The sequence below is a fragment of the Eurosta solidaginis genome, chromosome 1, assembly GCF_040869045.1.
Source record: "Eurosta solidaginis isolate ZX-2024a chromosome 1, ASM4086904v1, whole genome shotgun sequence".
Taxonomy (NCBI): domain Eukaryota; kingdom Metazoa; phylum Arthropoda; class Insecta; order Diptera; family Tephritidae; genus Eurosta; species Eurosta solidaginis.
The window spans coordinates 100485757-100511797 of NC_090319.1; the positions used below are offsets into that span (position 1 = coordinate 100485757).

General features: G+C 36.7%; 1 protein-coding gene and 1 pseudogene across 2 annotated transcripts in view; both read left to right on the plus strand.

Moving 5' to 3' along the window:
* The window catches only part of neur (E3 ubiquitin-protein ligase neur), a 125856-nt gene that overhangs the window by 86039 nt on the left and 13776 nt on the right, over nt 1-26041 (plus strand). The window lies entirely within an intron of this gene.
* On the plus strand, nt 22963-23856 carry LOC137238600 (jerky protein homolog-like; annotated as a pseudogene).

The window sequence follows — 26041 nt, forward strand, 5'->3', positions numbered from 1 at the left end:
AACACATCATTAATTAAAGAGTTCAAAAAAAATTCAAAAGATTAAAAAAGAAATAATATTTCATATTTATGTTTTGATCGCACTTCATTGTGGCTCCTGGAGAAGCATCATGTTTTTTTATTTCTGTTTCCACTTTTGAAGTGCCTGTTATGTTGTGATAATTAGGAAAGAATAATATTTCAATGAATTATTCTTACACACACTTTACAGGGTGTTTTGTTTTGCGGATTTTCGGTGCCCAGAAACGATAAAAAGTTGTCCTCCCATTCGTTGAGATTCAAGATGGCGCTCATGAGGTGTAAAGCGCTTGTCCATTTGTACTCTGCGTTCGTTTACTTCACAAATTCGATTGTGTTTGAGAGGAAATCGTAAGCCCTAGTTTAAAGAAATACGGTTATACCTTAGGATTGAAAAATTGAATGTCTATAAGCTCGTGAGTACTTTGAGATACCAGGCCACATTGGCATTTTTGCATGATTTAGACGCGAAAAATTAATAACTCAGAGAAAAATTAATATATTTCATTCAAACCAAGTGAAAATGTTATGTGTATGTGTATGTGTATATCGCCCCCCTCAGTGAGGATAGGTGAAGGAGGGTGGCGGCATTGGACCCTCTCCCAAAATTTCGAATTTGCCCCAAACAAAAACTTTCTTATAGCCTTATCTCGTTCTTTTTATACTCAGCTGAGCAGAGCTCACAGAGTATGTTAATTTTGTTCGCATAACGGTGCCCCGTAATGGCATAAACAAATCGAGATAGATATAGACTTCTATATATTAAAATGATCTGGGCGGAAAAAGAAATTCATTTAGCCATGTCCGTCTAATGAAATTTGGTATGTAAGTTCCTGGGCACTCATCTCAATCGCTATTTAAAATGAACGAAATCGGACTAACACGCCCACTTTTTCGATATCGAAAATTTCGAAAAACCGAAAAAGTGTGATAATTTAAATTTCAATAAAGATTAATCAATAATTTAAAAAATTTAAATTTTCTATATTTAATAAAATAAAATTATTTAATTATTACCAAGGACGGATAAAGCGATGAAACTTGGTAGGTGGGTTGACCATAGAATAGAAAATTAGTCAAATTTTGGATAACGGACGTGGCACCGCCACTTTTAAAAGAAGGTAACTTACAAGCTGTAATTTGGCAGCTGAGTAAGTAATGTTCAGTTACAACCGAACTTAGCCTTCCTTACTTATTTTTATCTGTATAAAAATTTTCAAAAATGTACAAATCTTACTTGTGTGTAATCTAGAGGCGACCAATTAATTCCGCAGAAAGATAATAAATTTCGTTCAAAGTAGGTTTGTATGTTAATATAATCTCTCGGGATATATATTAAACTTTTTTGGACTCATATTTTAGTAAAAAATACTCTACCCAAAAACTTTTGAACACTTGCAAATTAATATAAATAAATATATTTTAGCTTTTGTGTCACCACAAAGTTTTATTTAATTTTAAACCACGCGTTATTTCACTTCAGTAAATTGTTCACATCAGATTATCCAATGAAGAACAATAATTATAAGAAATGATAATTACCGTTATATACTACGAGCCGAACCCGTGCGCATCTTTGTTTCTTATCAAATATCAAGAGAAATCAGCTGTTCTATCAATCAATTAAAACTTTTCCAGCTGGCGTATGGTAGCAACTGTCGGCAGTGCAGTGCAAATATTCACAATAGTGCCATAGTGCAAATAGATTTCTTTGTGTGCTCACAGTCGTATATTTTTAACAAATTATTTTAATAAAATATAGCTAAAGAAAAACATTACGACCAAAATTGCCCAAAACTCGCTAATAGCCCGAATCTCCATCTTTACAACCAAAACTTTGTTTATAGATTTGGATTCCTCCAAATAAGAGCGAAAAAGGGACCCGTACATAAAAACAGCAATTAGAAATAATATATATGATGGGCATTTAAAAACCAAACTGTATACGTGTTTAGAAAAAAATTGACTTGAAAATGTGTACTGTTTTGCGTCTAAACCAAGCAAAAATACCACTGTGCAGGGTAGACACGGATAGAAAATAATACCAAAAAATCAATCCAGATATTACGCACAATTACTCGTTCAGCTATATCATCATGCCGCCGAATACGAATCAAGAAGTACGATCACGTATGCTATAATCCGAGAACCATGTTTTACGTGACGATTTGGCCCCAGAATCTCGCGAAAACCCGAGGCTCGAAACTCTCGCTTATGTTTGCGAAGAATTGTAAGTTCTATATATATTGTTCTCTCTTTATTCTTGAATTGTTCTGAACAATGTATTGAGTTTACACAGTAAAATATCGGCTTAACCTAATACGTATTTTACGTTGTATTTTAGTATATATATATTTTTTTTGTTGTAGCCAAATTTTAATTAACTTAAAGTAACACTTTTTGTTGGCCACATAAAAACTAAACCACTTTTGAGTAACTTACCACAGCGAAAACTTTCCAGCTGTGTTGGTCAAAAGCTCTAAGGTCACTTGCCTTTACTTTTATTAACTAGAGCAGATGATAATTTATTTTAATTTAGTATGAAATAAAGCAAATGATAATTTGGAAATTGCTTGGAAATTATAAAAAATAAATAAAAATTTAATATTAGCAAATTTGTATGAGCTATATACAGGTTATATCTACTAATAGTTATTAATGTGTTAAACTTTTTTGTTATAGAAAAACTTAAAAAGCAACACACAAACAGCAATTTTTCAAAAATGAACCATGAGTTTAGTCTAGTCTAGCGCGGCTAAGCTCGTTTTTATTTGAACTTCAAAACTGAGGAGCTCACAATCACAGTATGGTACTCAAAGAGAGAAAACATTATAATTTCACATTACTACGCGCCACCATTGCCCCAAACGAAAAATGGCACTGAAGATGGTACAACGCCGACATTGGTTTGTTTCAAAACCAAATATGACAAAGGTTGTTTGAAAATCGTTTCAATATACATCAACTACCCACTCTGTCGAAAAGTCAACAAAAAAGAAATGAACTCTGCATCAATTTTTGCAAAAGTTTTCTCCGAGCTGCAACTTTTTGACGCAACATGTTCTCTGGGGATTTCAATGTTTTTAAAGCTGTAGCTCTAAGTTTTTGCTCATGTGGCCCAACAGCCCACTGTTAAGCACTTAATCTTTCTCTCAAACTCTGCCACCCCTAGTAGTTGGAGTTTTGAACTCGCGAGCGCAGGAATAACACAGAATTGGCTCAACCATTTCTTCCTGCACCGCGCACTTCTTACATCTGCTGTTACTGACAAGGCCTAACTTATAAGTATGTGACGCCAAACTACAGTGTCGCATCATGAGTATTAAGTCTTCTCTCTTTAGAGATTTGAGCCACTTTGTAAGTCTAAGTTATACATAAAGTACTGTGTGAGATTGTTGCTTCGTTCGTATATTCTGCTCTATCTACTTATTTCGGGATGGACACGGTAAATAGCGGACCCTTCCATCCTCTTCCGTTCATTTGAAACAATTGGTATACCAATGTATCGGCTCGTCTGCCATTTGAGTGCCCTTGTGCCAACCTTCAACCTCTATTGCGGTCCCTAATCTTTACGTGTAAATGAAAAATAACAAAAACGTGAAGCACTAAAATTTGGACTCTAAGACAGAATAAAAAAATTAATTGATTCCAAAGTTGTCTCTCAATTTTGTTGCATGCAATTATTGCACGAACCGTTTTCAACACAAAAGTTTCAAAATCGACAATTGATTGCAAAATTGATCAAACAATGTAAACAGCTTTTACTCATAATTCGTTTTAAATAGCACAACAATGCCAACAATTTTTTTTATCTATTATATTATTACAAGTATTTTTTTATTTGGTTCTTTTTTTCTTCAAATTCTTACAAAATAGCATATCCAATGACTGACTGTCAGAGTCTGACGAATTCAACGATTTTGCTGCTGCTCGAATTTAAAATGACCATCTTCCACTCTGCACACTTTGTGCTTATTGCAGATTTCATTGTTAGGCTTCATAACTTGTGAAATTTGTTTTATTGTTTGCCATGTTCAAAGCTTCGAATTTCACGAATGCGCTGCATGACTGCCAACAAAAGCACATTTGCTCATTTACTGCCTCTGCTGCAACAGTACATTGCACTTCACTTTGACCTCAACAACGCGACTCAACGACTGTTGCAATTGTCAACTTGATTCTAGAACTCTAAAGTAACAACGCTGGTAATTCTCTAGTTACATTTATTCAGTTTTATTTTTTGCAATAAAATTTATAGAGTACACATTTTTATTTCATATAAATAAAATAGTAGCGGAAATATGCTGACCGACTCCACCGCATGAGTCAATGCTCACCGCTATCATTTAACCGCCCAGATATCCGAGGCTCATCTATACATTTTCACAGATTAAGAAGAAGTTCATCACACTACTATGCAATTCATGCTTGGTCGCTTATCAAGAGGCTGTTTTTATACAATTTTGTTATTACTTATCAACCTCGGCGGTTTCTTCTGCTTCTACTTAACTGGCCTTTATCCCTACATTTGCAGTGTGATTTACTATTGCAAAAAGAAAATAAATATTATTAAGTATTTGTTTGTTTGTGTCGCAGAAATGGTTCGCTGCCTCGTCGGGCGCTTTTGTGGCTTCCCTTTCATTTGGCGCTTTTTTTTTATCACATTCAAAGTGGTTTGCTCCAATGCGCTTCACTGCCTTGCTATGAATGCTACAGAAATCCACAGAAAGAATACAACCAACGGAAGTGCTCAGTGTCGGATAGCCCCAGTTAGCAATCTGCGTCTTTTGTTGTTCATAATTTGTGTGTATTTGCATATTTATCAGCTTGTGATTAAAACGCCAATTATCAAGTATAAATTTTTTTATTTCTAATAATATTTCTTTATATTATGCTTTCAACAAAACTGAATCAAGTTAGCTGCTATGCCTGAGTAATTAATTGATTGACTTGCTCGTAAAATTGACCTTTTGTTGATTGATAAGCATGGGAACTTTATTCGAGCACAATGAATCACGTTCACTGCAACAAGACCTGCCGCTTTTTCAAGTGCCATATGCTCAACCCTTGACTTGTAATATTCCGCCGGCACTTGCAGACAATGTTAACTACTTTAGGCTTTTATAAGAGCTGGGGGATAAGCAAAAACGTAGTTTCGGTACATTTTGTACCTTCTTCAGGGACATACACAAGTCATGAAGTTAGCTTGGAAAACTAAAGCGAAGTATAGAGCATTACTCGCTTTATGGTAGTGGCGTTGAAAAAATTCCCGGTCGTTACTATCTCAGATAGCACGTGGATTAGAAATAATGACCGTGAAGCCATTACTTTTACTAGTATTGGTGAAACTGTCAGTTCCCTGACACTCAGAAAATCTATTGTTGAACACAATGCTTAATGGTCCTGTAAAGTAAACAGGTAAAATAAAGTTAGTTCAAGGACAAGTTAAGGGCCAGATGCAATCTAGTGTTCTTCATACATTAAACTTAGCATATCCATGGTCCTTGGCGAATTTGGCTGTCGATCGCCAGAAGATACAAATTAGCTTTAGTGACAGTATACACTGTTACTCGTGATAACTTCCAGCCTGATCTATGTTACGGAATAACAAACCCTCTCCCTTTTTATTGTCCTTTTGTTCACTCCTCCCTCTGTCTTTCTCTTTCTATGCGTCCCTTTCTCCCTCCGTCTTTTCCGTCACTTCTTTTCCGCTCTGTCTTCGTCTAATCCTATCTCTTTCTCAGTCTCTTTCTCCGTCCCTCTTCTCTCTAGTTCTTATTCTTCTCCATCCCTTATTCCCAGTCCCATCCCAAAAGTCCCAGTTTTAGTCAAAGCCCCATTCCCAGTCCCTCTCCCAGTCCCACTCGGTCCCTAGTCCATTTCCCGAAAAAAAGTGTAGTAAATACTAACCTAGGCAAAGGGTTACCTATGTACCGAATTTCAGGCTAATAAACCTCGAATAGAATTTGTTAAAATAGATCGGTTCTTGGTACAACTTTGCAGGAACACTCTTTACTCATATGCTTTTATTAATTACCTTTTAAATGGACCACAAATCGTTCTCGAAGCGTGAGAACGAAAAATCTAAAATTAAGCAGAAATAGTGCTTGAAATGAGCACAGAAGGTTCACAAATCAATACCAAACTGTGTGCTTGGAAAACCTGTTCTTAAAACAAGCCCATCGGTCACGAGTTAAGAAAAAACGTACTTAACAGACTTTTGTCAACGAATGTTTTTAATTTTGAACTTGTTTCGTTCGTTTTTTCACTGAGTGTATGTATATCTTCAACTTCCATATAGTAACGAATTTAGGGTAATTCCGCTTATTCCAAACCTGGTCTTTATTAGACTACTTTGAAAGTACTTCACAACAACTCTCATACCTCACAACCAATAGCGTGCTTAAATCAAACTGCTTAGTCATGCCTCAGCTTGTGCGGCTTTTATACTTTCGGTTTCCTCGTCCACCCATTTCTCCTAAGGCCTAGTAATTTCGTGAACTTGATGCTTGGCTACCATCTAGTATATATGTACATGTATATTTGTAGTTTGTAGCCATATGCGTATGTATATGTGAGTACTACTTCGGCTGATGATGACATGCGTTTGTAAGTATCTCTCTGCTGCCTTGTGTGAATGTGTGTACATGATGATTGATTTGTTTACGTACATACGAGTGGCTGCTTAGTATCGGCTTAGTGATGGTAGCATCGCGTAGTGATGATAATATTCGTCACAATATTATAAGGTCCATCATCAAGCTCTCAATACAATTGCTGTATAAGAGAAAGAAGAAAACAATATGTAGGGATCGTGAACTCTTTCTAATAGCCTTCCCAACAACAAAATGAGCAACATAAAATATTCAACAAATGTGTTACATAGCATTTCAATTGTCTGCCACAATTTTGTAATAATTTCAACTAACTTGGTTATACATACACACAAACCAGGAACATGCGGATGTTGCAAACATTCTTCGACGCCGTCGCCAACCAACTTCAAATGATCGATGGTAAAAAGAAAAAAATGTGCAACGTGCTATGAAATCACTATTAGCGTTAAAAGACGTCAATAAAGCTAATATCACATCATTACATTTTGACCAAGAAGTTTTACAAGAAAATTAAACAACAAAAGTGCAACTAGAGGAAGTGAATAACTAAGCGACAAAAAGTGTCAAACACTTAAGAAATGAACCAAAAAAACCGCAAAGCTGGAAAAGTACCAACAGAAAAATGCAGTATCGAAGTAACGCAGTGCGCTTGAGCATGGCATAAACAATAATTGAATATTTGAGTTCCATCAAATAAAGCCTACGCCTGCGGACACAAACAATAACAACCTAAACCCTATACTTTTACAGAGGACTTAACGATTATTGACTATGGCCCCAGATATCTCATCTAATTACCCTGTCGAAGCAAATTTCAGGTACTGGATGGGGTTCTCACTTCGTAACGCATAACCATAGAGCAGTGTACCTTCAATCCGATTGTATCTACAATTTCAGGCCTTGCTCCGTTTACCCTAACAAGCGCGACTGTTGACTGGTTGATTATGGCAGTTTAAAGAAGGTATTAAACTGATGAAAAATATCTTTTCTGTTTTGCAAAATCCTATTTACGCGGCAAGATCGGAGAAGACATAACACTAACGATGAAGTTGTCTAGATTAAACGGCATGGTTGCATTGCACACCTATATGTGGGACCACTGCAAGCCTTGAGTGCTCTCAACAACAAAGCTCTAAACATTCCTAGTACTACCAAACAGTTGGAAATAGTGCAAAGAATGGAAAGAAAGCTCTAAACATTCCTAGTACTATAAACAGCGTATACGCAAATGTTGGCTGACTTGTTATCCGGTCATCAAAGCCCATTAGGTTGCGAGCAGCAGGCTATGAACTTAATCACTTTCACTCATCCATCTGGTACTGCGCTCGCCAGGCTAAGGCTCCTGCTATAAAGACTGATACAGCAATCACATCTAAAAACAGCAATTGGCATAGGTCCTAGAAAGCTTTTAAGTATTTGCCTAGAGGAAGGAGTTATTTTATAAGGTCCCGGCTTTTAATAGGGTTTTTCCGTTTTGTCGTAAAATAAACTTTTGGTTACACTATGAACTCACTCAGTCTATGTGAGGTCCTCACTGACCGGCCAGTTCAACCTAACGTAATGCCTCTTGAGCTAATGCTATAAATAAAGGCTTGGTTAGGAAACCAAAAGTGGTAAAGCTATGTTACGACCGCTAAAGAGTGGCCGGTATACTCACCGTTTTTAGCGGCAGCGCTTTGTTGGAAACTAAGAACAGTTACGGCAGACGAGTTGCAAAACTTATTTTTACATTTTTGTATGTTTTTTTTTTTTCGTTTTTTTTTTATATATTTTTTTTTAATAAACTCGCAAGAAAAAAATTTCAATTCAAAAATGTTATTTATTTTATAAATAATTTGATATATTTGTTAATATGTTCACCGCTTTGATAATAGCGGTGGGAAAACGGTGATGAACGAGTTTCTACCGTCATGACGGCCGTAATGTTTTGTGCCCTGCCGCCATATTATGTTACGGTGAACTTCATAGTTCCACATAATTACTTTTATATTGCAATATTTTTGACAACGTACTTTACCGCTATATAAGATGCCCCTGAAAACTATATCATGGAGAATTTCATTAAGATCGATATAAAAACTCTACCCTAATAATGCATTAAAAATCGCAGAAACTTTGGCCAATCCCGTCACACTTTTGTTACTATAATTAGCAATGTATACACACTTAGAGTACAATCGTATTAGGCAGAAGTGTTAGACGGAGAATCATTAAAAAACATTAATCATATACAGCAGCACATTTAATTGAATGAAGTACTTAATAATAAAAGGAAATCCTTCAGGTCAAAGCAAATAAAAAATACAAAAAAAAATCGACTGCCTTGACAAGAAAAAACAATGGCTATCAGGTTTATCAGGTTGGCTAGTTAAATATTGTCGATGCGCTCGTATTACTTACTTAATATTTAGAGGATGTTGTTGTCGGGCTGTTGACAAGCCTTTCATATACATACGTACATTGTCAACAATGAAACTCATGAAGCATGAATGAAATGATCAAAACCAAGATCATGAATGAATCAATGTTCTATTGATTTTAATGGTCATGCGATAACAAATAAATATGTACACTTTAATCGTAAAACATGTAGCAATTTGTAACTTGTTGTAGCACCAACAAAAAAAAAAAAAAAAAAAACTTAATAATTTCCGACTAGACTTAAAGCGCAATGAATGGGCAAGAAGCATAAACTACGACGACCAGCAATGTTTACTAGTATCATGAAGGCCGCGGCACAATTACATTTTTTATATAAATGAGTTTAACACAAGCTTATGCATTCCAATAACATCGCCACAATCAACCAAGATGTTGCGTTTGTAAATATGAAGGAACTTCAGACTTGGCAATTTAACTTTATTTCGCCTTGTTCGCCTGTTATAAACATTCTCCCTATACAACAAAATTACTTGCTAACACATTTTGTGTCGTATTCGATTGTTATATTGCAGTGTTTAATTGCGAAAAATGTTAGAAAATTTACCAACCAGTTGGAAAAATAATTTCACTTGCAAAGTGTGCCAACACCCTTAGCCAAAGCAAATGTCAAATTCTTGTTCTTATGACTTGAAGCCCCGACACATAAGGATATTTTCATATAGATGAGTTTAACACATGCTTATGCATTATGAGTAGATTGTATGTATTTTTATGGAGAATGGTAGAATGAGCGACACTAACGCCATCTGATATTGAAAAGTAGCCAACTCCCCAATTTTGTTCCAAGCAAATCATAAGAAGAAGAATTTGACATTTGCTTTGGCTAAGGGTGTTGGCACACTTTGCAAGTGAAATTATTTTTCCCACTGGTTGGTAAATTTTCTAACAATTTTCACAATTAAAAACTGCAATATAACAATCGAATACGACACAAAATATGTTAGCAAGTATTTTTGTTGTATAGGCAGAATGTTTACAACAGTGCTTCGCGAAATTTTGTATGTGAATGGACAAGGCGTAATAAACTTCAATTGCCAAGTCTGAAGTGCCTTCATATTTACAAACGCAACATCTTGGTTGATTGTGGCGGTGTTATTGGAATGCATAAGCTTGTGTTAAACCCATCTATATGAAAAATGTCATTGTGTCACCGCCATTGCTTGCAACAAAATTTGGGAGTTGGCCACTTTTCCATATCAGATGGCGCTAGTGTCGCTCATTCTACCATTCTCCACAAAAATACGTGCATTCTACTAATAATGCATAAGCTTGTATTAAACTCATCTATATGAAAAACTGCTTTTGTGACAGAGCTATAAGTACATGAGTATGACTGTACGCCTGGGAAAACATCGCTGACGACTTCCGCGTTAATTCAATAAGCATGCCACTAAGAAATGCGTTGATGCCTATGAATAAATATATACTCTTTTTTTTACTTTTTGCCAGTGTAACAACAAACACATAAATATGTATTTAAAACTTATATTTTGACATATTAGTTGTCATGGATGCGCTTATAAAAAATGTAATTTTTCTTTAATCAAGTATGTATTCTTATACAAATGTAGCCTTCGATTTTTTTTAGAAAACTTAACCAAGGCAATCTTTAGTGGTGCTCCCTTACAATCGTTGAATAGTGAATTACAAGATAAGTTCGAAACTCTGCTAAAGTGGTAATCAAAATTGAAACTGTGGCTGTGTTGGTAAGAGTACAATCATCCTCGTGGTAGTGGTTTAGTCGTTGACCAACGAGTAACGGGTCAAGACGCATGCACGGGTAATGATTTCACTAGCCGACGATCTCTGTTCTAATAAGAGGTACTTATATATATAGGTATATATATATCTGTTCAGAAACTGAAATATAATGACTGTAGAGAGGGTTTGGGCGGGCAGTCCAATGAACGATATTCTAAAGCCTGAGATGGTGACAGAAATGTTTTCTTCTTCCTCGCGGAGGAATAGTTTATGAAGGAGTTCGCTTCAAACACGACGCGAATGCTTCGCGGTATGACATTGCCTTTTCGGTTTCGAAGGAACACGTAATTGGCCTAACACCTTACCAACTCGCTTCTTGAGAGTGAGCGCAGGAAACATCCAAGCTCTACTGGCGCAAATAAATTGATTTCCTTGTATTCTTGTTACGCAGCACCTCTCAATAACCAAATCTATTTAATAACAGATGTCGCTCGCCTTATAATGTCGTTAGCAGTCTCAAGTGAAATCTGTGCTTTAGTTATTTCAAAGAAAAAGTTTCACTCGAAGATCGGCTTAGCTTGCATAACACGTACGCTTACAACAGTGATACACTCGAGAGTTTCGTATAGCCTCGGAAACCTATACGACGTTCGCCCACATATTGTGTGAGCGCAGCGACAGAGATTCAGTAGAAGTAGCAGTCAGTTAGTTTTAGCTTTTACTGGCTTGTACTTCAGGCCATAGTACAGGTCTACAAGTAGGATATGTAGCAGCACGCACATACACAGCCACTCTCACCTGATAAAGTGCTTGTTCTTGTTCGTTTCTTTTGTGGATGCTATTTGGCACTGTTTTACTCCTTAGGTCCAAGAATAATGTAGTAGAAAACTGCGTAGTAGAAAACTGCGTACAATTTTTATTGTTATATTACAAAGAAATATCCTTATTTACTTTCAAACGAGCACTTAATTATATCTCTCATTAAAATCCATATGTTTTGGACAATTTTAATTAACAAATTGCGATACTTTATTACCGGGGACGATTGCTAAAACACGACCAAAACCGTCGGGAGAGGTATTAATAGACGCGTTTTTGCCTCACTTCCAAAAATTCGAATGCTTTTTCTCTTTGGACTATTGATAACAGGACAAAACGCGTCTTTTCGTTTCTCTTTCCACATTTTTGGACGGGTTGTTGCAGTCGACCTCGGTTTTCGCGGAGAACTTTTGAACGGATAGAAAAACTTAGCACCCGTGTTTGTATTCTTAATGCTGGAATAACTACGTGCTCTCAGATACCCCAATTCAAGACTTTTGTATAATTTTCTGTAGGATCCATATAGGTACACTAAATTTTCATACTAAATTCGTTCAAAAAAATTTACCATCACAGCACAGATATTCCGGTCCTTTTTTTGTTTCCCTGCGTTGTTTTCCACGACAGCAACCCCGGTAATTTTGACACTTCGTTCAGTGTCAAACGCATGTTCCACGCAGGTTCCATTGGGTTCCATGCTAGTTTGACACTGACCGAAGTGTCAAACTGCAATGTGTTATAAAGAGAAAGGAATTGTTTCCTTCTCATACATATCATACTTGTAAACCTGTACTATGCTTCGGGCAGTAAACACCTTATGAGTAATTCTATGCTGTAACATTCTCGATGTAAACACATACATAATACTACAACAAAAGTAGCTTTTATGTTCGAAGCTTTGTCGGCGTTGTGCACCACTGGCTTACAACTATTATCAAGCCGAAATTTTTATAATTTTTCTCAACTTTACATTCAATTCATAGCAAATTGTATACTTACTTATTTTCCGTATTATGTGCTTTGATTGCTTATTTTTTTAATTTTTTTTATTAGTCATAGACCATCTTCAGCGATTAGTTACATAATAAACAGAAATGAACAAAGGCAAAGGCGCTTAACTAACATAATTATATGGCATCCTTCAAATTCAATTTTCACTTAAATCTGTTTATTTTATTGTCGATTTTGCTTGCTATGACTCTTTTGAAATAAGTTTTATTTGCTTACTATAGAAAACGCTTCAGCGAGTGCAAGCCAAAAACAAAATCGTCGCTTTCAATATTTCCAGACAAAAGAAGGTTACACAAAATAATAAAATCTGCTCTCTTTTTCGTATAATTTTAGCGGCTTTTCTGTCACCTGGCCAAGTGATGAATTAGAAAGTGAAGGCGCTAAGGTTTGAAGCTTTTTTTAAATATCAAAATGTTGTTTGTTTAGAAGTTTAAAGTGGCACGACAAATTAATTTTCCACAATAACCGCTGTATCCACATCATAGGAAAACGCTCAAGAAAAATTTAATATATCATTAGCTTAATGTGAAAATGTGCCAAGTCACTTTTTACGAATTTTACAGGAGACGAAAAAAGTGAATAATTTTTGAAATAACCCTTTTTTCAAAACTGTGAATGAGGATACCTTAGTTGCAATACTTTTGAGTGTAGAACCTTTGAAAAAGATAAATAAAAATCATGTATGCTAACCCAGCAGCTATTTTATGACTTAGCACAATTTCCTCACTCAAAACAAATTTTTTCTCCTGACTTAGCACTTTTTACTCAGTATGTTTCCCCATCACTCCTCCCCTTTAATGATTGAAATATAACACTAAAACTATATATTTCACAAAAAAACCTATTTATTTGTCAAACTATTTCTAACTATTGGCGGCCACCGTGGTGTGATGGTAGCGTGCTCCGCCTACCACACCGTATGCGCTGGGTTCACACCCCGGGCAAAGCAACATCAAAATTTTAGAAATAAGGTTTTTCAATTAGAAGAAAATTTTTCTAAGCGGGGTCGCAACTCGGCAGTGTTTGGCAAGCACTCCGAGTGTATTTCTGCCATGAAAAGCTCTCGATGAAAACTCATCTGCCTCGCAGATGCCGTTCGGAGTCGGCATAAAACAAGTAGGTCCTGTCCCGCCAATTTGTAGGAAAAATTAAAAAAAGGAGCACGACGTAAATTGGAAGAGAAGCTCGACCTAAAATCTCTTCGGAGGTTATCGCGCCGTACATTTATTTATTTATTTTATTTCTAACGGTGCTGATCTGGACTCTTTAGCCGGGTGGTGCGCAGACAATAACTTATTTTTAAATTCAAACAAATGCTGTGTTGTGTCGTATTCCATAAAGACAACTTCCACATACTTTATCTACAAACTAAATCTCTTAATCGTTGCCAAGAGAGTAAGGACTTGGGTGTAATATTTGACTCCAAACTCTCTTTTTCTAGTCACATTGATTTCGTTGTTTCAAAATTTGTTGCAATGTTTGGGTTCAGTAGACGTAACACCAGTGACTTTAAGGACCCTATGACATTGAAGGCACTTTATATATCCTTGGTTAGAAGTGGTATTGAATATTGCTAAATAATATGGAATCCTTTCTATGAATATAACTCCTATAAAATTGAGAAAGTTCCAAAAATGTTTACAAAATTGCTTTACGTATTCTTCACTGGCCAGACGGCCTCCCATCATATACCAGCAGTAACAAATTGCTTGGTCTTCAGGCTTTGCATGACAGAAGAACTTTTATCTCACTCATGCTTGCCTATAATGTAATAAACTTTAGCACGAATTGCTCTGATTTATCTAATTTGTTCATTCCATATATTCCACTGCGTGATCTTCGGCATAAAAGATTATTTATCGAAGATAACTCATAAAAGGAATTATGCTATGAATGAACCTATAACTAGAACTATAGATCAAGCAAATCGATTCAGTAGTGTTATTAATTTTAATAACAGCTTATATAAGTTTAAGCTTGAATTTTCTATTTTTAACTAGTCTGTAAGAAAGCATGTAGTTATCGACATGTAAGAATTGAAGTAGATTATGGTCAGCGCAAAGCATTTATCATACACCACAGGCATGTCTCAATTGGGTAAATCCAATTTCAAGGGGTTGTGTTCGCAACGCTCTCAAGGGGCTGCCAGCATAATATATAGCTTCTCCAAACCAATTGTCAACTCACCTAACCGTGGCGAATCCTATTTCATTGACAGGCAAGGCTCTGGCGACTCCAAGTTCCTCATGGAACTAGGGGGTGGAGAGGGCGGTACGGCCTAGAAGGTTTAATGTGGTCATATAAATCGTTCCCGAGATGATCGAGCTAGTAGTACCTTAATAGTGTTTTGTTACCGGAACGTACCGGATCTATATCCGACAAAGGGCCATCAACATCGGTAACACTCCCCAAAGCCTTCGGAAAGTGTCTTTATGGTTAATACAACAACAACAACAAAGCATGTACTTTTAGACTGAATGAATTAAATAAATAAATAAAATGCGCGCACAAAGAAATGACTAGTAATTCAGATTGATATTATTGACAGGTTGACTTAGCACATTTTTTTCAACAGCTGACGACTTAGCACATTTACGCATCATTGCCCAAAGCACGTAAAAATGAAAAATTTAAATATTTTTTTTTTGTGATCGATGTATTTTGAATTCAGTTTTAAAACTGCATTAAAATACAAATTTTCAAAAAAAGTGACTTAGCACATTTTCACATTAAGCTAACGATATGTATATTTCTCGTGAAAAAAAGAGTAACAGCCAAGTAATTTTTACTTTTCCTTTATCTCACTGTCCTCTATGAAGCGGCGTCACTTCCCTGCAAGGCCCTAAAGTCAGATTCAATAATGCACTAGAATAAATTTATTAAAATTTAAAGAGAGTACACTACACAAGAGAAAAAAATAACATTTGTGCTCAAATAAAATTGCAAATTTCATCCAAAAATCTCAAAAATATAGTCACTGTTATCCCTTCTATTTAACCGACTGTGTACTTACAGGGTCGTTGCTTTAAAAAAACGGGACACATAAATATTCCATGGCGAAACCATGGGAGCCCCCAGTGCGCGTTTACTAAAAACTCTAGAAAAAGTTAGCAGAGAGCATATTAATTTTCTTAAAAGGTGCGTACTACCTGACAAGCGAAATTCCTTTTGAACATTTCTTGAGCGTTTTTATTTTTTGTATGGATAGTTTTCATTTCTTGCGATGTGGTTACTGTACTATAAGAAAACTTGTAATGATTGGGAGTAAGAACTTGTGGCTTAGATATTTTTGCTAGAGGCTTTACTTTTTCGTGCATCGAAAAACCAGGGTTTTTGATTTCAAACATAGACTGCGTCTTTAGAATACTTCACAAGGCGGTTGAGAATTCAAATAAAGTAAAGGTCTATGGCATAGCATAATGAAGCATTTAGGACAAAGTCATAGACCGTACCCCAACGGGTTAAGAGCCTTACAATATATCCGCGAGTGGCATGCCTGTCGCAAGAGGCGACTAAAATACTCAAATGATTCAAAGGGGTTGTGTAGCGCAATCCTTTTATGGGGTTGCCAGTGCAATTTATAGCTTTTCCACCCCAATTGTCAGCCTTACCTACCCGTGACGAATCCTATTTGTTTAGCAGCCGCGGCTCTGGCGACCCCAAGTTCACGAATCTAGTGGATGGGGAGCGGGCTGGCCTAGAAGATTCCATGTGTTTATATTAAATCATTCCCAAGATGGTCGGGCTAGGAACTAAATGGTGCTTGTTACCGGAACGTACGGGATCTATATCCGGCAAAGGACCATTAACATCGACAAAACCCTAAAAAAACCGTCGGGGAGTGTCCTTGTCGCTACAACAGCAACACCAACAAGTCCTAGGCCAGGTAACGTAAAAAAATAAAATAAATAAATAAAAAATCAAGAGTTTTCCCAAACCCGAATCACCATTCGCTGCTGTTAGACATCGTCCAAAATCCTCCGCCGCTTAAAACTTGAAAACGACACGTCTAAATTGAATACTTGTGGGTTTGTTTATAACGTCTACGGGTATATTTTTGATATCAAGAAAAGTCGGGAATATTACGCGGTGTAGAACCTCTTATAAAAACACAGTTTTTCAAGTTGAATGCAGGGTCAATAAAGACTTCACATTGACTGAATGTGTCCATAGTGTTACCAGAACTTGTTTGACGACGAACTTGTTGAACGAAAGAACCCCAATTAGGTACCAACACTTATTGAATAACTCCGTCCTTTTGGAAAATACTAGAAAGCCTAGTTTAATTGCTGGCACGAGATGTGGCAACTATGTCGCCCTTAGCAGCTGGTGCCTTGACCTCGCGAGCGCAGGACTCGAACACAGTACGTGCTCAACCGTTTCTTCCTGCAGCTCACACTTCCTACATCTGCTTTTACTGACAAGGCCTTACTCATAAGCATGTAACGCCAGTTACAGTGTCCAGATAGTATGCCCATCGTGAGCCTTAAGCCTTATCTCTAAAGAGAACGCGAGTCTTAGTATTCAAAAATTTAATTACGACATTCTAACCTATTTTGATTAGAGATGCGCATTAAATCTATCAATATTTTAATAGAGCTATCAAACTACTATAAAACAATCGTAGCCCTTGAATGTATTGGAACATCGAACGAATGGAAATTTTGTTTTTTTTAATTCATTTGCATGCAAGGTCATAATAGAATAGGATAACATCTCCTGGAACCGCTACAAAAAAAAATATATATAAAAAACACTTGGCGCGATTTTCCTCATTCCCTCGTTATGCTAAAAAATACGTACCAAAATCAGATCAAACTGATTTCGGAAATTTATCAAAAACAATCCCAAAATCCTACCGAATATATCCCGTATGATTCCCAAAAAGTGCCCATAATCCAAATAACATTCCAACTGATTCCGGGAATTCCCATCACTGAATGCATAAGCAACTGTTTTACCGCTAGTATAATTTTGTCTCCTCTTTCACTACTTTTCGAACGCACTATGACCAACCCTAATACGAGGCCACTTTCGGATGCAGCTGCTCAATCGCTCTAATGAAAACGCGTTTCATATCTATGCCGTTTTATTTCCTATCTACCACCAGCAAGAGCGAGTTTATTAGAGATCGCGCTTGAATTCATATTTGCATTCACATTTGTATTTGTATGTATATTTTTAGGGCGCTATTCAAGACCGGAAGTAGTGGTGGTTGTTGTTAGTGGCGCTTTTTCTGTTGTGCTATGTCTTGCCACTTACGTTTTCTACTTCTTCCTTACCTTTCGAAGATTGAACACTTATTTCACATCCTTGTTTTTTTTTGCTTTTGCGTGCTCTCCTTAAGGCTTTTAGGAAACCGGATGCGTTCTTAATATTCATCCCGGTTTACATACGTATGTTCATATGGCGGAATAAGTATATTATTATAAGTTGGTTGTTTATAGATAAGTAGTTATGCACGTATGTATGTTTGAAGCTATTCTTACGTCCCCCAGACAAGATTGTGATTTTTAACAGCGGTTCCCTTTTCCCTTTTTTTTTATTTTTCCCTCTCCCCTATTTGCACATGGATTGTATTCACTTCGATCGCCTGACTGAACTCAGTCTCGATTTCATATGTTTTTGCTTTAGTATTTATGTAGTACCTTTTGCTTTCAGGCGTTAGTGGTATTGAATTTAATTTTTAAGCGTGTCTAAGTCCAGGTTTAATGCCCCCTCTTTTTTCTGAAATCTGTCGAGTTATCAACCGTATATATATGTGTGTGTGTCTGACTCCCTCTTTTAATCAATCCCTTTTGCAAAGTGAAGTAAGTATATACATATGTACTTATGTGTTATCAACTCATATTTGAGGTTATCAGCTATCGTCTTCCTTCTCTTACTTAACAAGTAGTCTTTAGTTTGACTTTTTCGGGGTTTTACTTTTTTGCCAGGCATACTCAGTCAATAGCTTAGTTGGCGCTTTTTTTCGAATATAACTACGGCTTCCCTTGAACTACCCAAACCGACAGTTGCACACTACATAACGACTAACTCCGAACTGGTGCGAATTGGTTGCAGAGTGGGACAGTTGGCAGACACACTTCTACCAACAGCGTTTAAATATGAGCTATACATTTAGTACCAACTCTTTCTGCAATAGTTCTGCGCTAACTTGAAACTAGTACGATTCACTGCAGAGACGTTTCGACGCAATGAAAGGTTGTTAATTTGAGAGCGTAATCGCTAGGCTTGCGTCAGTTGAGCCCATCTCAGTTCTGGTGGGTTGGCAATTAAATTAACGAGACTGTTAGCGCGCTAACTCGCATTGGCTGCCTTTTTTGTTTCATAAAAATTAAGCGCTGTTTAATTATCGTTTAGCATCAAAACACTTTTGGTTGTTTTATTGGTTGCTGTGCTGTGCCCAAGTAGCCTCTAGGCGAAATTTTTATGCACATTCTTCTGGAACCAATTGCATAATATCTTCTGTGTGTATAGATCAATAAACCTTTGGACGTCATTTATGAATCATCTTGACTCTTAGGTCGGAAAGCACAAAACTGCCTTGAGTTCGGAGACTGGATACTCGTAGAGGAAATGCGTGACTGCCTCCTTGCAACCGTTCACCCTACCGCTCCTGCAGCTGTTGTTGAAGGCGATTCTCATTCTCATCGCGTATGGGCCAAATGCTCAGTGTCCTGTAATGTCGGATGTGATGCTGAATATCTTTTTCCTAGACATATTCAGTAGAGACTCTGTTCTTCTCAAGTTGTGGTCTGGCCATATTTGCCTGGTGATTTTGCAGATGGCTGTATAGTACCAATTGCGGATTGCGGTTATCTTGAGATTAATAAGAACGTCACTCCTTATTAACGGAATTGGCCGGTGTCTCATAGGTGTCTAACGGTGCACCAGCCATTGCCAGTTCATCCGCTTTTTCATGGCCGTCAATGTTCCTGTGGTACTCAGGTGATTGGGTGCAATGTTTGCTGCTTCGCGTTTCGCCCTCTTACAGTTTTCGATGGACTAACAGAACGTATATGGTGAATCTAGCGCTTTGAGCTCTGCTTGGCTGTCGAGTATATGTGTATCTCACCGTCGCAATGTATGCTTTGCGAGATGGTGCTGTAAGTCTTCTGAAATTGTTTTACTTCGCTTGGTTCTGTTAAGTTAAATTTGCCGCTGGACACTCCTCTATATATTGAATTTTATTGAATTTTCTCTTTCCTCTGCTCTTTGAAACTCCTTAGACTTTGCTAAAACTGCGTTCGCTATGTTGCTTACTTGTATGTGTGATTGTTATATAGTAAATATATTTATTTTTGGAAATTTAAACATCTGCCGTTTTCATTTACTTTATACAGCTTAGTCCGATATTTTTTTTCCTTTTTGTTTGTCCGCAGTTGCATTTTGAATTCACCTTCATTTGGGATTTCATCCCTCTATTTTTACGTTACTTGCGTAGTAAATTATTAGGGTGTGTGTGCTTGTTTTATTACAGTTGTTTATATTGGGGCGCCAAAGCAAGCGATTATATACCTTTCATAAATGAAATGTCCTAACAACAAAATATTGAAATAGTATATCATAAATTTGGACGCTACTTAATGCTAGCTGCACAATAAACTAGATCAAAGGAGCATGCAAGCACCTTATAGCTGCATTGAAGGACACTCTAAAAATATCCGTTATCTGGGTTTCGGGTCATAGGGGATTCGCAGGAATTGAGATGGTGGATGAGCTGACCCTTGGGGGTTCAGCGGAAGACTATGAAAGAATAACCAGCGTCAAGTTAGGCATACCTTTAGAGACAGCCAATAGGAAAATCCAGAATTATTATATGTACAAAGCTCAGCAAAAGTGGGGGGGGGGGGGGGGGGGCACTGCGAGCTGTGCAATTTCAAGAGCAAATTCAAGAACATGGCCCGACTACAATGACACAAGGATAATGAGTGTACGGTATAGATCTAGAGCAGTGTAGCAAAACGCCAACAGAGCTTCGAATACATATGCAATTTTTTTTTTAGTAGTATGTGTTTACATGCAGAACGTTTGAGCATAGAACTGACGCATGCGATGTTTAATGCTTGAAATACAAGCTAAAACTGATTGACTGCTTGCTCTACTGAATCTCTGTCGGTGCGCTCATACGACATTTAGGAGGATGCCGAAGCTCTCGTGCATCTAGAGCCGACACCAGTCATTGCGCATGCATGCGGAAAAGATGTGTATTCCGAATAATGGCAACTGCAGAAGTTGTAAAGACGTTACTTCCAAAGAGACTGCTAAGCACTCCCTGTCTAAATCCCGGGATCTAGCTTGAAAACGTCTGAGATCCTTCGGAAGCCCCTTTCTGCAAATCTAGAAATAGGCCTTCCAAATATTTTTGATTTTATAAACAGCTCTGGCTGGTTGTAGGTCATATCCGATGGAACAGTTAGTCGGTACAGACGATTTTCATCGCATCAAAACGGCTTTTCATTAGCTACTTGGTCGACCTGGGTTGCAGTCATTATACCTACATATCTACGTTTTCCGAGTTTCTTTCTAAAAAAAAAGTCAGTCAGATTACAATGTTGTCGTTTTCCTGAAAGGTATAAATAAGGCTTTCGTCAAAGACGTAGACAGTTCAGTTCATACCTTTTTATAATCTTATTTCCCTCCTGAGTTCCTGCAGCGTATAAATGCATTTTCTACGCTGTTGCGCCTTTTTTAGAGTTCTTTTTGTGCAAGAATTAAGGGGTTGTTAATTTGAACTCTCTCAAACTCTTGCCAAGTATATACTCATATGCACTTACTCATGCTTGAAGAGTTTGGAGTGTTAATATTTTGAAGTTTGAGTTTTAAGATTATGAGTAAAATGTAATGGAGCATAATTTGCTGAGTGAAAATAAAACGAGGCATGAGGGGACTGAGTGAAAAAATTAAATCCAATGAGCTGAGTTTAAATATGCGTATGAATGAATAACACATATGAGTTAAATTAGATAGTTGTATTTTAGTAAATTGCATTGATATGGACGTAAGTTAAAAAGGAATGGTTGAAAATTCGTACAATTATGGTTCTAATCCGGCATGTAGAGCTCTATAGTGAATTGACCTAGCAAACTCAGCCGACAACGCAGAGAATTTTTGGTTTTCTCAAAATATCCAATCTACAAAGTGCTGTAATCTAAGAAAATTACGTATTACATTTCGTTTTGAGAACCACATTTTTTCTAAATTGATACCGAGGTTATCTTAGAACAGGAAATGTATCTTGTTCAAGACGAAAACTTAAGTACCGTATCGAACCTGTGGGTAGGAATGCGAGAACCTCACTTGAGTCCAAGTACCTCAATAGAATTAAACTGTAAAAGGGAACAAATTAGACAATTTTAGCATGATATATATCACTCCAGAAGAATACCTAGTAACGAGCCTGGAGCAGTCACTTCCGATCATTCATTGCTAAGAGAAGAAGACCACTCTATCACTGGTCGGGAGAAGGCGAAAAGGGAATCAATTGAACCTACACGTTTAGAAATTTGAGCATTAATATCAAACCATTCGTCGATTTAAGTAATTTTTGAAACTTTTTTCACATACCTTTAAAATTTTCAATTTATTACTCTATTTTCAAATTCAGTTTAAAGTTGTAAGCTTAACTAAACGATTATTTTAAAATCTAAATTTAAAAAACATCAAACAGCTTAAATAATATTTAAACAAAATAAAAAAATAAAAAGTCCATAAATACAAACATGTATACAATTTTGGTTTTAAAACAAATCCCAAAAGTTTAAACTTGTTGGGTATCTAAAAACAAAAAAATCATTTGTGACAAGTACAGCAAGTCACATATTTTTCCCCAATATTTTGTTATATACAGCGCACGCTCGATAACGTGAACGCTCTAAAGAACACCCCAAAACGTGAACAGGCATTTTTTGTGCATTGACTACTCTAAAACGTGAACAAACCCAAAAAGCTCTATAACATGAACAATAAACGTTACAATTATTTGAATGTAGTTTACATTGATCTCGAGTAATTCTGAAATTGGGGAAATTATTAAATAGGCATTTTATTCGTAATTGCATGTAAGGAGTAAAATATTTCAGTTTCGTCTTATGTTTTCTGGTGAAAATTAGTTCTAAAAAACCCGTGTGCTTGACATTAAAACAAAAGGCTGAAATTCTCAGCTTTTTAGTTTTTAGATTTTAGCAAAGAAATATAATGGTGCTAAATCAACAATTTGTAATATTAAAGCGAAAAAGCAAGTGATTTTAAAATGCGTAAACAACACGTATTGTGGACCTGGAAATAGAAAAACACTGCGTTCTTCAGAGTTGCCCAAAATGGAGAGAGCTCTTTATCGTTGGTTTATCCGAATGCGAGATAAAAACTGGCCAGTAAGTGCTCTAATGTTGAAAGAAAAGGCAAAAACACTTCATGCAAAATTTAAGGAAAATGAGCAAACTTCTTCGCTAGTGATGGATGGCTCCAAGGATTCAAGAAGAGGTACGGTATTCATCTTCTTAAAATATCAGGAGAAAAACTGTCTTCGCAATCTCAGCTAGTGGATCCGTTTAAAGAAAAACGTAAAGCTAAAATGGCCGAATTAGAGTTGTGCAACGATCAGTTATATAATGCTGATGAGTCGGGGTTATTCTGGAGACTTTTGCCAGAGAAAACGTACACGTCAAGTTTGGAGAAGAGAGCCCCAAGGGTAAAGTCCGAGAAGTAGCGAATCACGTTTTTATGCTGTTCAGACGCCACTGGATCCCGCAAGCTTAACTTTTGGTATTTGGAAAGGCGAAGAATCCACGCTGCTTTAAAATCTTTCAGTTTCCCACCGACTATAAGAGCTCGAAATCCGCCTTGATGACGTCGGCTATTTTCAAACAATGGTTTCATGAGTCATTTGTTTCACAGGTGAATATTCATTTTAAGTTTTGTCCGATTTTTAAGGTTACATCGTTTTTAAAGGCGAAAGCCTTACCAATTAAAGCTCTCCTCCTAATCGACAACGCTCCTGCTCACCCAAATGAAGCTGAACTGACAACGGAGAATGGGCAAATTTCGGCAATGTTTATGCCACCACCCTCATTCAACCGATGGATCAGAATGCAATAAAAATCACTAAGTTGCATTACAGAAACAGCCTTCTAGCTTCAATAGCAGCGACAAAGACTGATTTGCTCGAGTCGTTGAAAAAAATAACTTAAAAGCAGCTATACATCTTCTGGATGCGGCTTGGTTTCGTGTTGGTGAAGCAACATTAGCTAAGTGCTGGAACAGTATTTTAAATTTTGCTGTAAACAATGATGATCCCAAAGATAATTTTCCGTTGGCGGTTTTAAAAGAAAAATTGGAAGCTGAACTTCGCACCTTAATGAGCAGCACCGTCGATCTCCTTAGTAGTTTAAATCCTGAGGTTCGTTCGTGTTCGCAGATTGTATGTTCCAAGATATGTACTATGTGCAATGTGAAAGAGTTTTTTTGAATTGTACAGTTTTACACTTAACGAAGTGATATTAAAACTAATTTTGGAGTCACACGCCGAACCTCGTAGTTTCAAGTCCCAGCCGACGCAACATCAAACAATTTTTTGTTTAGTATTATTATAACTTAAATTCTATAGAAAAAAAATATTCAAAAATTTTAAAAGTATAATATGTATGTTATTTTATAAATAATAACAAATATTTGACAAATTGTTCACCGCTTTGAGTATAGCAGTGAGAAAAACGTTGTTGAACTTGTACCGAGTTTGTACCGTCCGTAACATTTATTGCTGCTATATTACGTCACGATGAACTTCGCAGTCTTCTTAGTTTCCACATAATTAGATTTACATTGCAATATTTTTGACAACGTACTCTACCGCTACATAACGGCCGCTATATATCGGCACCGCTTTCGAGAAAATCAAGCTTTTAAAAAATTTTAATTTCACTGGAGCATATGGGATAGGCTATTTTTAGCGTGTTCTGTGCATACATATGGTACAGCTCAGTAGGTACAGCATGCGACTCTGATTCGGACAACGTGACTCGAAACCTTGCGACGGACCTCACAATTCGTCTTATTTTTTGTTTTTTAACTGCTTGTGTATACTTCTCTGGCTTGAAATTAAAACAAGCTCTGCTCACTCGTTTTTCGAAAACCGGTATACATATTCTAAACTTTCATTTTTTAACTGCTTTAGCGTTTTCTACCGCGAGATGCAGGATTGATCTGTCTAAGATTTGCTAAATCTAAATTAGTTTGCGCATATCTTTGGCTTCGTAAAGGTACAGCCACTGAATGTTAGTAGCCACCCGAACATGGTATTTCGTTGGGTTGGAGAAAGACAACACTATTGTGACGTGCTTGCAGATCCTCAGGCGCTCTATCTACTACTAATCATAAACAGATTGTTACATTGGAACTGACATACACATGTTGTGTAAATTTTAACGTGCAAATAAAAACAAAAATCGTGAAAAAAAAATTATTTAAGTTCGACAACAGCACGCCAAACAAATGACGATTGCGGTTAGAAATATTTCAACAGCAGTTGTCATTTTTTCTGTCAGACTATAAGCTCCACATTGCAGAAAATGATGATGACAGAAGCCGCAAATCTATATTTTGGAGGGTTGGTTACGATTAGCAAAAAAAAAGACCGATTGTGGCTTAAAAATGAGCCAACTATTTTAAGGTCACATAATACTTACATATATACATGCAAACATATGTATGTATAATACATACACCTGCATAACTATCCAAACGCAGCTTTGGCGGTGCATGCTGAAGTTGCTATATTTAAACGATATATGTATGATATATACAAAGTGACGAAAATATGCAAAAATAATAAAATTTAAAAAAGGGGATTAAAATTAGCAACAGTTGACCCTGAATTCCACAGAGCGAACTAAGAAGTCAAAATTACAAAAAAAAAAAAAAAAGCGCGACTGACAGACGGGACAAGCAAACGACATAGCGCAACATAAGGCAACTGCAAAATAGCAATGCCGGTATGTAAAGAAATGAGCCAGACAAAAAAAATGTGAATTTAAATCAACCGCAACCGACGACATAAGGACGATCCGGACGCGTGCCACTTGCGCACACAACAAAAACAAAAATATGAAAATAGAATAAAAAAACAACAACAATAATGAGTTCAACAATCAGCTACCCTTCTGAATGTATAAATAGCCAAAAGTAGGGATAAACTCGTACAGACGTGCAGCCTTACAAGAAAATTAACATACCAATACACCAAGCACACACAAAACGTCGCATACGCATGCGCACAATTAAAAAAAAAACAAAAAAGAACCAAGCCCATCAATCCAACTTCTATATAATTTTGGAAAAGCAAAAAGTCTGTTGATTTAAAGAGGCGCAGGAAATGGCATCTGCTCGTTATAAATATACATATATAAGCATGTGAACTGGTTTAGTTGAGCAAGG